The following is a 15,686-nucleotide window of genomic DNA, read 5'->3' as shown; positions in this document are numbered from 1 at the left end:
GTTTTCCTAGGTATAAAGTAATATGCTAACGCTAATATAATTGAAATTAAAATGCAATATTATTGAATAATGCAAATGTAAATTTCGGCAGAGTCTCCTTTGTAATTTGGCCTACCCATAAAATTGGGAATGACGGCATTATATTATTAACCTGTCCAATAATTTACATCTCAATATCATAGACATTATACTCATCATCCCAACACCAATTAACCGAATTACTTCATTTCAAGCCTATACTCCAAAACAAGAGTCAAACATGCGCTAAGTGGTAAATCTAAAGTTCAACATTACATATAAAATACTCTGCCCAAATATCTCGGATCTTATTTATCTCCTCCTCGGTGTACGGTGTAGTTCTTGAAAAATCCTATCAACACAACAAATATACAAGAGGAAAGTTTTAATTCAAGATTGTAGCTAACATCAAATTTTATTTATCAAACAAAAATGAAATATTTGACAACTCATACCTGAATAAGATCTTCACTGCTATGGTGATGTTCAAGTATTTCGTACATATAACGCATGACGTAGTAGCCACACTCACGTCCACCCAATTGTTGAGGACACTACATGTAATATATTTGTAAGTTGAATTAAATTGCTACACTTCAATTATTAAGAAACTAAAATTTAGGGTCAGAAATTAAGGTAACCTGTCCCAAATGCCATGTCAATTTACTTCCCTTAGATTGTCCACTTAATGCCTTAAAACTTCGAAAAGCACTACACATTTGAAACAAATAACATATATATTACCCTTACACACATAAAATCATGACATTAATAACAAACTAGACTTACTTTGTCATTGCAAACTTAATTGCTAAATTTCGCTTATGCCTCAAAGAATCAAAGATGATGACTTCACGCTTAGCCATGCATAAGACCAAAAGAACCCAATGATTCCTTCATAATAAATTACACACACATTTGTAAAAGAGTAAAATAATATCAACAATTTGCAAAGTTCAAATAAATACAAGTTCAAAGTTTATACTTTTCATGGTATGGGCATAAGATGAACTGCTTAGATTTTTGTTTTTCCATCACATGTGTCATGTATAGTAGGATACGATCAGCATCACTATGCAAATAGGTTTCTGAAATCATTTCCGGACACATGAATCCAATGGAAGTCACTTCCTCCGTATCGAGTAAGTCACTCAAGGCCCTACATATATATCATGTAATAACATTATAAATGGTAATAAATAAGTATATGGGAAGAGTGAAATTTGAATATCTTACATCATAAAAACTTGCAAAACTGAAATATTCAGCCAAGCTCCTGTGAGAAGTTGATTGACATCTTCACATTTGATAATGATGTCCTTACTGTCTTCATAACTAAAGGTCCAAGCATCAGCCTTAACCTTAATAGTTTCACCTTCGGGTAATGAAGATAACAAACTATTCAAAGACCCACACTTCTGAGACAAGTTTTCCAAAGCATAATCCATAAGAAAAACGTTTTTTTGATTGGTGTTGGACTCTTTTGTTTCGCGATCACTTTCAACTACTTTCATTTTGTCTTGCATGTTTTCTTTGGCCGCTTTGTTGTTACCATTGTTCTTATTTGATATGAATTCCTAATCAATAGTAAAGCAAATCTATTCAACAATTTGCTATATTTTGTATGGCAAACTATATGTAAATTGTTACAAAAATAATTTACCTTGTCATGCATGAGTGAAACCAAGTATTTCGGCCATTGGGTAAATGTACCATGAGCATGCTTAAGTTTCTTGATGACTGAAGAAGGAACTGGAACCGAGAATTCTTTGAACTCGTCAAAAAAATCATCAACACTCACCCTCACGTGATCCGGAAGGAGGTTACTATCATGATCAAGGATTAACTCCGGATGATATGTACCTTCAGCTACAATGACTTTCTCAGAGTCATTTTTCAACAATGATAGCCGACAAGGAACCGGTTCCTTATAAAGATAGAAAAAAATCATAATTAAAAAATATAGAAAACTGAGTTACAAAGTTAAAAGTATGTCGCAGTCATAAATCATTAAAAAAAAAAGATACAAAATATAAAATAACAAAGTTTTGGATACCTGTATGTTTGCAAATGGATCATCACCCACTGATTGGCAACTACTAGGATTTTGCTGAGTCGTCCGGCCTATGTTATTCATTTCTATCATTTCAGTTGGAATTTGAATACCAATCTGTTTAGCAAATAACATAAACTTCTCTTGAACCATGGAATCCATTTTAGAATCCATCTCCTTCATAGTCTCCTCTCGTACCCTCCGGGCTACTCTTGCCTCTAATTCTTCCAGCTCATCATCTCCGAATTCCCTACCCCGTCGGCCACTACGCCTCTCTCCGGATCCCCATACAGCATTAATGCCAATTCCACTGCCAAATGCTATTGCCCGACCATTACGATCTTTTTTCCCAAGGGCACGAGATAAGATATCATCATGCCTATTAGGAACAAAGTTTCCTTCAGCTTGTTGCTTTCTCCAATTATCCTACACAATGACTTCAAGTTAGAAAACTTTGGTTGCAATACATAAACTTAACAAAATATATTCAAAATTGAAATAAAGACTTATTACATATACTTATTATATACTTACAATGGATTCTTTCACCTCTCTTGTTTTCTCATCCGGCAAATAAGGATTTCCCTTATCATCTTCTATTGATCTTGCTAGAAGCCAAGCATAAGTCCTATCCGGCAAACTAGACACAACCGAAGAACAAGATGAAGTACTGGATGCTGAAGATGTCGTGGGAATATACCCTTTTCTACGCCATACAATATTCATTTCACCATATGATTTGGCTCCTAAATGGTGAGAGTATTCGTTGAAAGACTGGCTTTGTCTTGCCTTCTCACTGATTTCCTATTTTCACGAGCATAAATGAAGATTAGTACATAAGAATCCGTTAACAAAGTATTAATAACCCGCATGATCATTAATATTAATACACACAAACCTTAAAATCATCTGTAGTATGCTCCTCCACAAATGTTTTCCACATATCCTCAGATATGAAATCATAGAGTACATACGACATTCTTTTCTCCTTCGGCATATTCCTGGTACATGTGATCCAACCACTGACCAATTTTGTTTTGAAATCTCTCCAAGTTTTATCACAAGTGCGTAGGACCTTTTTTTTCTTGTCTTCATCTTCTTCGATTTGAAACTCTCTCTACGCAAAAAATTAAAATTTTGCTCGTCCTCGAGCAAATTAACATGAAACACGAGAGAAGGAGAGTGATTTATTCAAGAAAATCTAAGACACTTAAGGAGACAAGAATGTACACTAACTCACTTTCGTAGGAATCACGGACACTTTTAGCAACTAATGACAAGCCCTTTAAACCCCTAGATCGCCCTAGAGGACGAGTGTGCTCTCGTGAGGGTGTCCTAAGAGTTTAACCCACAACTCTAAATAAAAACCAAGGCAAGGCAATAAAAAGAAAAGAAAAAGAAACATAAAACGAGAAAGAAAAACACAAGTTCATATTTGGACAAGAGATTGGAACAAACACCGATGGATGCAAACCTTTCTAAATAGACAAATGTATGCACGTTCCAAGATGTCAATGGTTGATTGAAACATAACATATGCTAAGTATAGAGAACTAATGAGGACTCAATCCACCCTAGCCCCAACCAATCGGGCCGCGTTCTCTCCACTAGCTTCAAATCAACCCTTAAGCTAGCTTCTCATGATTCCACGAAGGAATCGGAAAAAGATAAAGAAATGAAAAACTTTGAGAAGGTAATCCCGACATCTCAACTATGCATACTCTCTCCATAGGTTTGAAATCTATCTCCCTCCACCGTTCTTTGACCTAACCCCACTAAAGTCTAAGGGACTTTTATTAGGTTGTAACGTAAGGCTAATGGTTAAGGCAGGGTAAAAATTTGAAAATTTTGGTGATATTTCCTAAGTGAAGCAAAAGAGTGGCCTACTCTCAAAAACAAACTCAAGAAATCGCAAAATATCAAACAAAAATACCAATAATGCCATCTCCCACAAGCTTACTCAACACTAACACACAATATATACAAAAAAAAATGAAGGAACGCTCCCCCCCAAGCTTGAACGAAGCATTGTCCTCAATGCTTAAACAAGGGAAGAAAACGAAACCAAACTAAAATATATTATTTGTGTTTATTTGTTTCTTTTTATTTTTTTTATGTGTCCTTGCCTTTTTCTAACCATGGACGGCTTTTTCTTGAAACTTCATTTGATTTTCTTGAATTGCATCTTTCTTCTCGAACTTTTTGCATATTCTTTTCAAGCTCAACTTTCAAATACCGTACTTAAACCAATTCACAAAGTTTTCTTGCTCATGATCAACACTCTCAACACTCAAACCTCACATGCCTATGCTTCACTAACTAAAAGGGTTGGTAAACATAGGCCATTGGGTTTGTAATGCGGTTTAAACAAGAGCGGGAAACATTAGGCTCAAATTGGTTAATAAGTAGGTTGATGCAAAATAGAAAATCAAATTTGTAACAAAATAAAAAGAAGATAAAGAAAAATGAGAAAAGGTTCCCTTTTCCTCCCCTAGAGAGGCCCGGTCACGATCTTGGGAGCTAGAGGTCAAAACAAGGATTAAGACATGCATAGTCAAGGATCCTAAATAGCCGCTCAACAAGGTGATGAAGGCTAGAACAAATGAAGCTCACAACGGATTATAACCAAACAAATACCAACCAAGGGTTTCAAATCCACTATAGAGAGCAACTCCATCTTACCACATTCCCGTGAACTAAGGCTTCATGGACCCCTAAAAGTTCTTAAACCGGCTACCTTAGCATATAGTATCCTAGAGTCAACCAATGACACTCTCAAACCGTGCATACATTTACCACTTAGGAAGAAAAACATTCAAGAATGCAATTCCAAAACAAAATGTCCAAAATAAGAACAAACAAAACACATTTTGCCAAAATTACCTTGAAAATAAACAAAAATCTTTTTGGAATTTTCAAAATATAAGAAAAGACATGAAAATGCATATACTCAAGTGCATGGCATAAACGAATCAACATCCCACCAAACATGATAGGATACCCTCCCCCAAGCTTGAATGAGACAATATACTCAAACATAAACCATATAAAACATGGGAGGGGAAAAGAAAGAAATCAACCCAACAAACCAACACATGTCCAACGAGTTACCAACCATTAGAGAAAGAGCTAAGAAAGATGTTACCGGATATTGGTGGGTGTAACTTCCCGCAAATGAACCAATTTAACCTTTCAAAGCCGATTTCCTCTTGAATTGAATCTCGATTTCCATATGCTAGCAAAAATAGGCATCAAACTTCCTTGATTCTTGATCCAAACCAATGCATTAGTGTATATCAAGTCATGTACCTAGCAAAAGGACACACAAACATTTCCATGAGAGAAAATCTAATCTAAAAAGAAAAGAAAATGAAAGCAATAAAAGCCTCGGGTTACTTCCCGAGAAAGGCTTGTTTAACGTCCAAGCGAGACCGCTCTAGTAAATAATATTGCAACGAACGCAAGAGCTTATCAAATGCACTACTACACATCTCATATGATAACAAGTAGGCAAATGACGGGAGGAGGACGTGCAACAAGATTATTGCACGTAAATGAGGAGGAAGATGCCAAAAGAAAGAAGAAAAATCAAAAGAAAAATCAAAAAAAGAAGAAGAAAAATAAGGAAGAGAATAAAAAGGCAAAACCTCCTCAAAATCTTTTTGGGTGGCATAATCACCCATTTCCTCAATGATGGGAGGATGAGAAGGAAAAGTCTCATCAAACAAGAGAGGGTCCTCAATATGCTCTTTGACAAAAGAAGGGAGGAACATGGGATAGTAGGAGATGTGGTCAAATTTCCTTGAGAAAGGGACATGAGGAAGGGGAGGAGAAACAATGGTCTCACAAAGCCTCACATCATCAACGAGGGCATGAAAATCAATCATAGAATCCTCAAAAGAACACTCATGACTCACATCTCCCTCAAACAAAAACTCTCCAATAGAAACAACCTCATCCTCCTCTCTATCACAACGATGAACAACAACTCCCTCAAGATCCTCAAAGCCTAGAGTCTCTAAACCATGCATGAAAGGATAAAGGTTTCTCTCAAATTCATCCCTTTCCCATGAAGCATTGCCAATGAACTCTTTCAAGAGGCTATAATGATTTGTTACACCTTCAATGAACATACTAGCCATAACCTCAAATAAGTCCAAAGACTCATGGATAGAAGGGTCACAAACATGCAAGGTAGACTCATCAAGATGGGGAAGGGGGTTGGAAACCTCAAAATCGATATTTTCTTCATTAAAAACTCTTCCACCATCACTCAAGGGACTTTCAATCTCTCTTGATTGCTCAAACTCATCATCATCATCCTCATGAAATCCCTCATTCAAAATTGAAGATGGCTCACTCACATCCTCACCAAGGGAAGCTCTCAAAGGGGGTGAATAAGGGGAAGGATGACATTCAAGCTCAAATGGGGAATGAAAAGGATCAAAATCCTCAAAAATCCTCTCATCACAAGAAAATCTCCCCTCACCTTCACACCCTCGGCCCACATCATTCTCAAAAACACTCTCACACTCCAAATGAGGTGCCTCACATCCATTTACATCAACCAAAGCACTCATCACTTGGGCAAGCCTCACTTCTCTCAATTTTTGTTCCTCTTGAAGCTCTTGGAGTTGTTGGGTGAGATATTGCATTTGAGAAAGAATTTGGGCTTCAATGTTATTGGGTTGAGGTTCATGATCAAATTCAAATTGCACATCATCAAAATTAGCACAAACCTCATCAAAATGAGCATAAGGGGGAAAGGTGTCAATTTGCATACTTGGATTATCACTAGGCACATAAGAAGTATCAAGAGAATTCATGCAAAAATTAAAAGAATCTTGGCATTGAGAATCAAAGTAAGAAACATGAGATTCTCTATCTAAAGAATCCTTAGCAAGCCATGTGAAGAAATCCCACGCATCATGCATAGACAAATGACAAAATCTACCATTATTCATGTCCTCAACCATTCCCCTAGTATACTCATTCATGCCCCAATAAGCTATATCACAAGCATCACTAAGAGAACACCCATGGTAACTAAGAAAACCATCTAGTCTTTCAAAGTAAGCATAAAAGGGTTCACCATCAAATTGAGGAAAAGATAAGCATGCCATTTTTATACAAAGAACAAAGAAAAGCAAACACAAATCAAATTATATACAAGAACCTAGCTAATCTAATCAACACAAACTAATGAACGCCTTAGTCCCCGGCAACGGCGCCAAAATTTGATCGAGGGATTAGGTAGTGTCGTTAGTCTACTAACCCTAATCAAATTAACAATTTATAATACCTAAACTACCCTAATACGAGTATAGGGGTAAGTAAAGGGTCGAACCCAAAAGGACTAAGTGTATCAATCTATGCTAATTAGACTACTAGGAAAGCTTGTGAGGTAAGAGAGGTTCAATTAAACACTACTAAGAGCAAATAACTAAAACTAGGGAAAGTGGAATCCAATTACATCAATACATTCAATAACATCATACAATTAGATGAAAATGACCTTGATTAGGAACAATTAACACATTTAACTCACTCTCGCACAATTAAGCATGTTAATTATCCTACTAAACTAATTCACTCTCGTGCAACTAGCCTAGCAAAGGTATGGAAGAATTTAGGGCTCTCAACCAACTCACTCTCGCACAATCGATTGAAAACACAATTAAAAGCATAGAATCAATTAGCTAGAAAGATTCTAATACATAAAAGCATCATCCATACACAATAATCAAGAAACAATTCCACACTAATCACAATCAATCATTAAATTTATTAACATGACCTTCATCCATTTCCCTAGAACAAAACCTAAACTAACATGGTGAACAAAAACAAGGAAAACTAGGTAAAATAATAATAAAAGCAAGAATCAACCACTAAACTAATTAATCTACTCAAATAAACAAATAAATAAGCAAAAACAATAATAAATGAAAGCAATAAAGGTGAGAGAAAGTTAGGAAGACTCATTGAATTTATGAGAGGAAAAATCCACAAATTTGCCTCTTCAAAATCCCAAAAACTCCATGAAAAATCCAAGCTTTCTCTCTCTAAACTACTCCTAAACTAGAGAGAGAAACTCCTAATCTAACCCTAAGAGAGAGAAGCTCTCCTAAACTAACTAAGAAAATAGCATAATGGCCTCCCTTCTAATTACCCCCCAAAGGAGTATTTATAATACAAGGCTAAATAAAATAAAGTAAAAGAGAAAACTAAAAAGAAATAAAAACTAAACTAAAATAATTAAAATAACTAAACTTAAAAACCAAAAATAAAACTAAACTAAAAATAAAATAAATTAAAAGAAAATGAAAAGAAAAAAGGAAAAAGAAAACAAAACCCACCATTTCCCCAAAACAGAACCAACCCACGAAAAACAACAATCAGCTTCCAATTCCTTTTCTCTTTTGAACTTTCGCTGCACTTATTTGCATCACCATCACCACGCATCAATTATCACTCAATCACCACCGCTCATCAACCACAATCATCTAGCATCTCCAAATCGCGGCCATCCAATTCTCATTAAAAATCACGTGAAAAGCTCGTGATTGACCCACGAATGCGCGCCCGCGAAGACACCGCGCAGAGGTCGCGCATAGCTTCTGCCTCGACTCTGAATTTGGACTCCAATCGTGTGCGCTTTCTGACAGGGGGTGCGCGGCCGCGATGATATGGGTTGCTGTTATTGTTGTGGCTGGTGGTGTGAGAATCGCGTGGTGGTTGAAGGTTGCTGAGGGAGCAGGGGAGGTGCGATTGGAGGCGGTTTTGTGGTGGCTGGTGTTTGCTTGGGTAAATTGGTGGCGGTGGCTGGTGTAATGGTGGTGTTGCGAGGTGAAACAGGGGAGATGCGATTGCGAGGGAGTTTGGTTTAATTGGTGATTGATAGGCGATTGGCGGTTTTGGCGGAGGTTGATTGGAGGTGGCTGATGGTGAGGTGCTGGTGTTGGTTGCTGGGTGAAGTGCGCGTGTGGTGGCTGGTGCTGCGTGTTGTTGTTGTTGGGCTGTTTTGCGTGAGGGAGAGCAGGGAGCAGGGGAAATGGGTGTGTGACTGGTGTGGTGGAGGTTAAGGTGTGGGGTGTTGATGTTTAAGCTGGCAGAAACAGGGCAGCAGTTTGCTTGGGAGCTTGTGCCTCGAACCCCGGACTTTGAACTCGAACAAGACTTTAAAACCCAAAACACCAAACTCGACCTACAACAAAAACACGAGGGTGAATTGGAAGATAAAATAAAATAAAAAATGAAATAAAATAGAATAAAATAAACTTAAAAAAATAAAATCAAAAGAAATTATATAAAATAAAGTAAAACAAATATGAAAATAAAATAAAATAAGAAAATAAAAGAAACTAGGAACTTATTAAATAACAAGAACTAAAAACTAAAAATAAAAACAAAGAAAATAAGATAAATTAAATAAATTAAGAAAATAAGCTAAAAACTATTAAAAACTACTTAAATACTCGAAATCAAGATAAAAGACGAGAATAAGTAAATAAAGAAATAAAGGACAAAAAGGGGCTAAATTATTGTAAAATAAGCCGGAAAGCGACTTAATAATCACCCTAAAAGTGACATAAAAGTCACTTATCAAGTACATACGACATTCTTTTCTCCTTCGGCATATTCCTGGTACATGTGATCCAACCACTGACCAATTTTGTTTTGAAATCTCTCCAAGTTTTATCACAAGTGCGTAGGACCTTTTTTTTCTTGTCTTCATCTTCTTCGATTTGAAACTCTCTCTACGCAAAAAATTAAAAAAATAAAAAAAGTTAGTAAATAATTTCATCATATTCAAATAAATTGTTTTCATCATATTCAAATAATGTCAAAATGATCATATAATAGTATAACATTTAACATATAATAGTGAATATTACCTTAACATCTTCCCACAAAGTGTCTTTTATTCCTTGTGGAACTTGATTCCAATCTTTATACAATATAGACACCTATGCACGACTTATTTCACCAACATGAATTTTGTATGCTTTTGCCCACTTTCCAATGGGTCGACACAATTCATCCCATTCAAGCACTCTAGGAACCCCAGGCATGGATTTTAGGCCCTTTCAAGGACTTCTTGGCTTTTTTTTCTTCTTCTGAGAGTCGGTTGTTTGTAGCTCTGATTGTGATTGATTGTGTGGCTCATCTTCCTCACTTTGCAAAGACATGGAACGATTATGCAAATCCTCATCCTCCATTATTACTTACCTGAAAAAAAGACATAAATAAATTAAGACATCGATTTATATCATTTTTAAATTATAAACTTGAACAAATAACAATAATAAGCAATTTATGCAATTACTAACACATATTGGAAAAAAAAATCATAGAATTCATACCTCCTTCATTCTTTTCTTTTGCGACATAAAATCCTTCATTATGATCTTTTCGTTTCAACATTGTGTCAAAATCATCGACTATTGGAGGGATGCTCCAAACGGAAGGTGGTGACTCATTAAATTGCTCATCGTATTCTTCCTCGTCCACCACATCTTCAATGCCAAGTATCCTTCTTTTACCTTCTAAAACAACTGACCACTTACAATCAGCTGGGTCACCCATGTAAAAAACTTGTTTTGCTTGTGAAGCTAATATAAATGGATCAGCTAGATGCCCTCGTCGACCAAGATTTACAAGGGTCAAGTTCCCTTGTTCATCTTTTTTTACACCACGGCTACTATCAGCCCACTTACATCGAAATAGAGGAATCTTGAAATCAACATAATCCAGCTCTATTATTTCTTCAATGATTCCATAATAAAATTTCTTCTTATCCACAAGTGTTTTATCATGTGCACTAACATACTCAGATGACAAACCTACTACTTTAACACCACTGTTTTGCATTGTTGACTTGTCATCTTGTCGGCTAGTGTAAAAAGAATACCCATTGATGTCGTATCCCTCATATGACATGACTTGACATTTAGCACCATATGCCAACCATCTCAATGTGTCAGATATATCGTTAGGTGTGGTGGATAGTTGGGACATCACTCGTTCCTTGAACCATGTAACGAATGAACAATTATGCTCCTTTATCAGCTCAAGATCACTTTTGGAAGGATATTTATTTTTAAGAAAAAGCATGTGCTCGTCCAAGTAAGGATGAACCTCACTAAGATTTTGCAACACAAAAAGCTCGGCCTTATTTTTCATTTCAAAGCCCATGGATATCCTTTTCCTGCCAATAGTACCTTGACCTCCAAGCCTCCCATCGTGTCGAGACTTTGGCAACCCAATTTTCAGTGAACGTGCAAGATATTGAGCAACCCATGCTGCCACTTCCTCAGCAACTGTTCGTTGTACAATACTAGCTTCAGGTTTGGCCGGATTCATGACTTTTCCCTTTAAGTCACCAATTTCTCGTTCAAAAGGATACATGTATCTCATACACACTGGTCCACAAAGTTTAATTTCACGTACAAGATGAATAACCAAATGAGGCATCACGTCAAAAAAAGATGGGGGAAAATACATTTCAAATCGACATATTGTCTCAAGTATATCTGCTTGCAAGTCATCTAAAATACTTGGATTTATGATCTTGCTACAGATAGTGTTAAAAAAGACACATAATCTTGTAATTGTACACCTCACTTGAGGTGGAAAAATTCCTCGAATGGCAACTGGTAATAATTGTTGCATCAAGACATGACAATCATGAGATTTCATGCCACCCAATTTCAAGTCAGACATTGACACAAGTCTACGAAAATTAGAAGAAAATCCAGCCGGGACCTTTAAACCATGCAATGACTCACAGAAGCTAGTTTTTTCCTTTTTAGACAAGGTAAAGCAAGCTGGGGGAAGATACCAGCGTTTTCCTCGAGATTCGGGTGCCAATTCTGAACGACCCATAGCAGCCATGTCTTTTCTTACTTTAACTCCATCCTTTGTCTTTCCTGGCATGTTTAATAAAGTTCCCACAATGGCATCACATATAATTTTCTCAATATGCATTACATCTAGACAATGTCTAACTTCCAAATGTCTCCAATATGGAAGAGACCATAGCTCAGACTTCTTCTTGTAACCCCCAGTTGATTTGCTTTTGTAAGGCTTACCAAACTCATTCTCAATGTCTTTGACCCGCTGATAAACCTCACTTGCACGTAAAGGGCCACGAGCTTCTCTCAACTCCACTTTTCCATTAAAAGACCCCTTATTGAATCGAAAAGGGTGGTCTTCTGGAAGATGTCTTCGATTATCCATGTATACATGCTTGCCACAATTGTCTAGGAGCAATGCCTCCAAATCATCTTCACAAATGGGGCAAGGAGTTCTTCCCTTCATAGTGTACCCCGACAAATTCCCATAAGCTGGGAAGTCATTTATCGTACAAAAAATCATGGCACGTAAAGTGAAATTGGTTTTACTATATGCATCAAACATTTGGACACCTTCATTCCACAACAATTTCAAATCTTCAATGAGAGGCGCTAGATACACATCAATGTCATTTCCAGGTTGTTTAGGCCCAGATATTAGAAGGGACAACATAATGTATCTAGACTTCTTGCATAACCAAGGAGGCAAATTGTAGATAGTTAGAAGAACCGGCCAGGTGCTATATTGGGTACTTAGTGTCCTAAATGGGTTCATTCCATCTGTACTAAGACCAAGCCTAAGATTTCGATCTTCTTCACCAAAGTCCTTGAACTTTCGATCAATGTTCCTCCATTGCGGGGAATCAGCAGGATGCCTCATTAACCCATCTTTCTTCCTCCCATCAGCATGCCACCTCAATAATTTTGCAGTTTTTTCATCCGAGAAGAGTCTCCTAAATCTCGGTATAATTGGAAGATACCATAATACCTTAGCCGGAGACCCTTTCTTACACATCTCACCAGTATCATTCATCTTGTAACGAGAAACTCCACACCTTGGACACTCATGCAAATCAGCATACTCATTTCGATACAACACACAGTCATTGGGACAAGCATGTATCTTCTCATACTCCATACCCAAGGGGCACATAAGTTTCTTGGCCTCATAGGTGGAGTTTGGAAGTTCATTCCCGTCGGGAAACATTTCTACTAAGGCTTCTAACAACTGCGCAAAACCCTTGTCAGTCCAACAATTGCTCGCCTTTAAGTTGAATAACTTCATAATAGCACCAAGTTTAGTGAACTTTGTACAACCAGGATATAACGGGGTTTCAGCAGCTCTCAAAATACTATCATATGTCTGGGGACACTCTGTGAAATGGTCTTCAACATCTTGCATCATTTCATCTATCCTGTCCTTCTCCACTTCACTTTCACTTTCAACACAATATCATCAGCTGTATCGATATCCTCACCTTGGGGGTCATTATCATCATCACAATGATTCTCATCTTCCCTTGGACAATAACTAGAACTTGCCTCAATATATATGCTCTCACCATGCCATGTCCACCTCGTGTAGTTTTCTTTAAACCCACGACGAATTAGATGATCTTTAATATCAACTATATCACGATATCCCCTCGAATTATTACAGTCACAACAAGGACAAAGAATATTCTTTGATTTATTCTCTGTTTGGTGTTTTAAGGCAACAGTGCTAAACTCTTCAATTCCTCGTAAAAAACTTGTACAATTTCGTTTACCATATATCCAACTTCGATCCATTTTCAACCACTGAATAACAAAATTAATTTTAAGATAATGTGTATATTTTGTAACATATATAGCTCCTTAACCATAAACAAGAATATAAGGCATCAAACATTTTCATTCAAAGTTTATATCATGTAAATGCAACTTCGGATGATCCAATAAGGTCCTTATCACTCCAACCTAACCCATTCTTGAATGTCCTATCTCACTAATAACTACTTGTAAAGTTTGGTTCTAAAGAAAATCCAGCAGCATTTCCCTATAGTTCTCCAAGCACACAATGTAGATAATCGGCTATCAACATATGTACCCAGAGAACATTCGGGAAATAGTGAGCCATGATCTTCTTAGATCCAAAACAATTCAAGTAGTTATCACTTAAATGAGATAGAACATTCAAGAACAGTCCCAAACCGGGGACTATTCAAGACTTACTCCTAATGAGTAAGCCCTGAACGGGTATCTAAGTCAATGATGCAAGTATTATTGCAATTCCAATCAATTATATCACAATTAAAAATCTCATACAATTCACAATCATTATACCAACCAGAACAAATAAATTAATATTGCAAAGAATGGTTCAGATATATATACCACAAGTGAAGACAATCTCGTATGCGTACTACCGCCTTAATCGTTTGTCCACAACCAGAACCTCGAGCAACTTGTGGAATTCACTTCCGCATAATTAAGAATCTGCCATAAAAAATTACATATATTAAACCAACATAGTTGATTCAACTTAATCTGCCATGTGACATAAAAGTTGTTATTCGGCATTGATTCTATTCTTTAATCCTCTTTTTGTTTTCTTTTCTGATCAAATTTGACTTTATTACATATCTTTATAAGTAAAGGTGGGGGTGCATAACTGCATATGTAATAGTCAGGTGTGACGGGGTTCAAGCAAAGAGCAGGAATCTTAGTGGATCATAATTTTCACCAAAACCTTACCTAATTAATTAATCATACTAATAATTTTCTTCATAAAATCAGATCAAGCAACCCATTCCTAAGAGGTATTCACAATATTTGAATCACGTGACGCCATGTGAGTCCGTAGGAGCAATTTTTTAATTAATGGCAGATCTACTGGTACCGTACTCACCCCCATTTCCTTTATATCTTATTGTTTATAGTGGACAGGAATATATACAACATATACTATATATGATGATCACAGAAAGTGACCAAACCAAAAGGGACAGTCCAAATATTAAGTATCTTTGTCCCTGTGATTATGATAATCACTTTGTCTGACCACGTATTTGCGTGTGTGCTCGTGATCCTAAATCTCATAAAACAAGAGCAAGCACGAGAGAAATAGAGTTTAGGACATTACTGAAAGTGCCTAAGTAGAGGTACTTGTTCTCATAAACGCACCCAATTCGTGCTTCCCATCGCCCATTATGATGATGCCTACAAAAAAATTAAATGATAAAAAATAATTTTAATAAGACATTCAAAGAATCATAGATGTCAACCAGTAGTATATTGCAAAACAGCAACTGTAAAAATCTACAGACTAAATGCAAACAAATTTGCAGAACAAATGGAGCACTAACAATTATCCATAGTAAAAGAACACAATCTATTAAATTACTTTAGTTTGAAGTTTGAAACTTCAAAGAAACCATGGTATTTCAAAAAAAAAAAAAAAAAAAGCCCCAAAAAACTTTTACCGCAAATTGTATCCAGGCTTTGAACAGTGCAATAGTATTTCACTAGGTGGAAGAACATATCGCATAAAAGCAGGCTTTGCAGGTGAACAACTATGTCAAGTTGACTGCACTCCTACGCCAATAACATGAAGTAATAATAAGCTCCTTACTTAACTAAACTACATAGAGAAAGTAAAAGACAATTTCCTACACGCCAGAGAAAAACTAAGGCTAAGTACATAACCTGTGAGGCTGTAATACCTTCACAAGTATCCGCCTACTTCTAAAGGTCAAAGACCCAAAGAGAAAAAGTTC

At 36.5% G+C, this 15,686-nt stretch overlaps 1 long non-coding RNA gene across 1 annotated transcript; it reads right to left on the bottom strand.

The window, feature by feature from the left end:
* Positions 1–1,149: 1,149 nt before the first annotated feature.
* LOC145556074 (uncharacterized) lies at positions 1,150–15,402 on the bottom strand. The gene is made up of 3 exons (XR_014091722.1): positions 15,053–15,402; positions 14,305–14,406; positions 1,150–1,177 (listed from the first exon to the last, which is right to left on the bottom strand). It is a non-coding gene; the product is annotated as an uncharacterized LOC145556074 (long non-coding RNA).
* Between the last annotated feature and the right edge of the window lie 284 nt (positions 15,403–15,686).

Source organism: Chenopodium album, chromosome 8, assembly GCF_948465745.1.
Source record: "Chenopodium album chromosome 8, dcCheAlbu1.1, whole genome shotgun sequence".
NCBI lineage: Eukaryota > Viridiplantae > Streptophyta > Magnoliopsida > Caryophyllales > Amaranthaceae > Chenopodium > Chenopodium album.
Note: the sequence above shows the minus strand (reverse complement) of the source record. Positions and strands in the feature narration are given on the sequence as shown.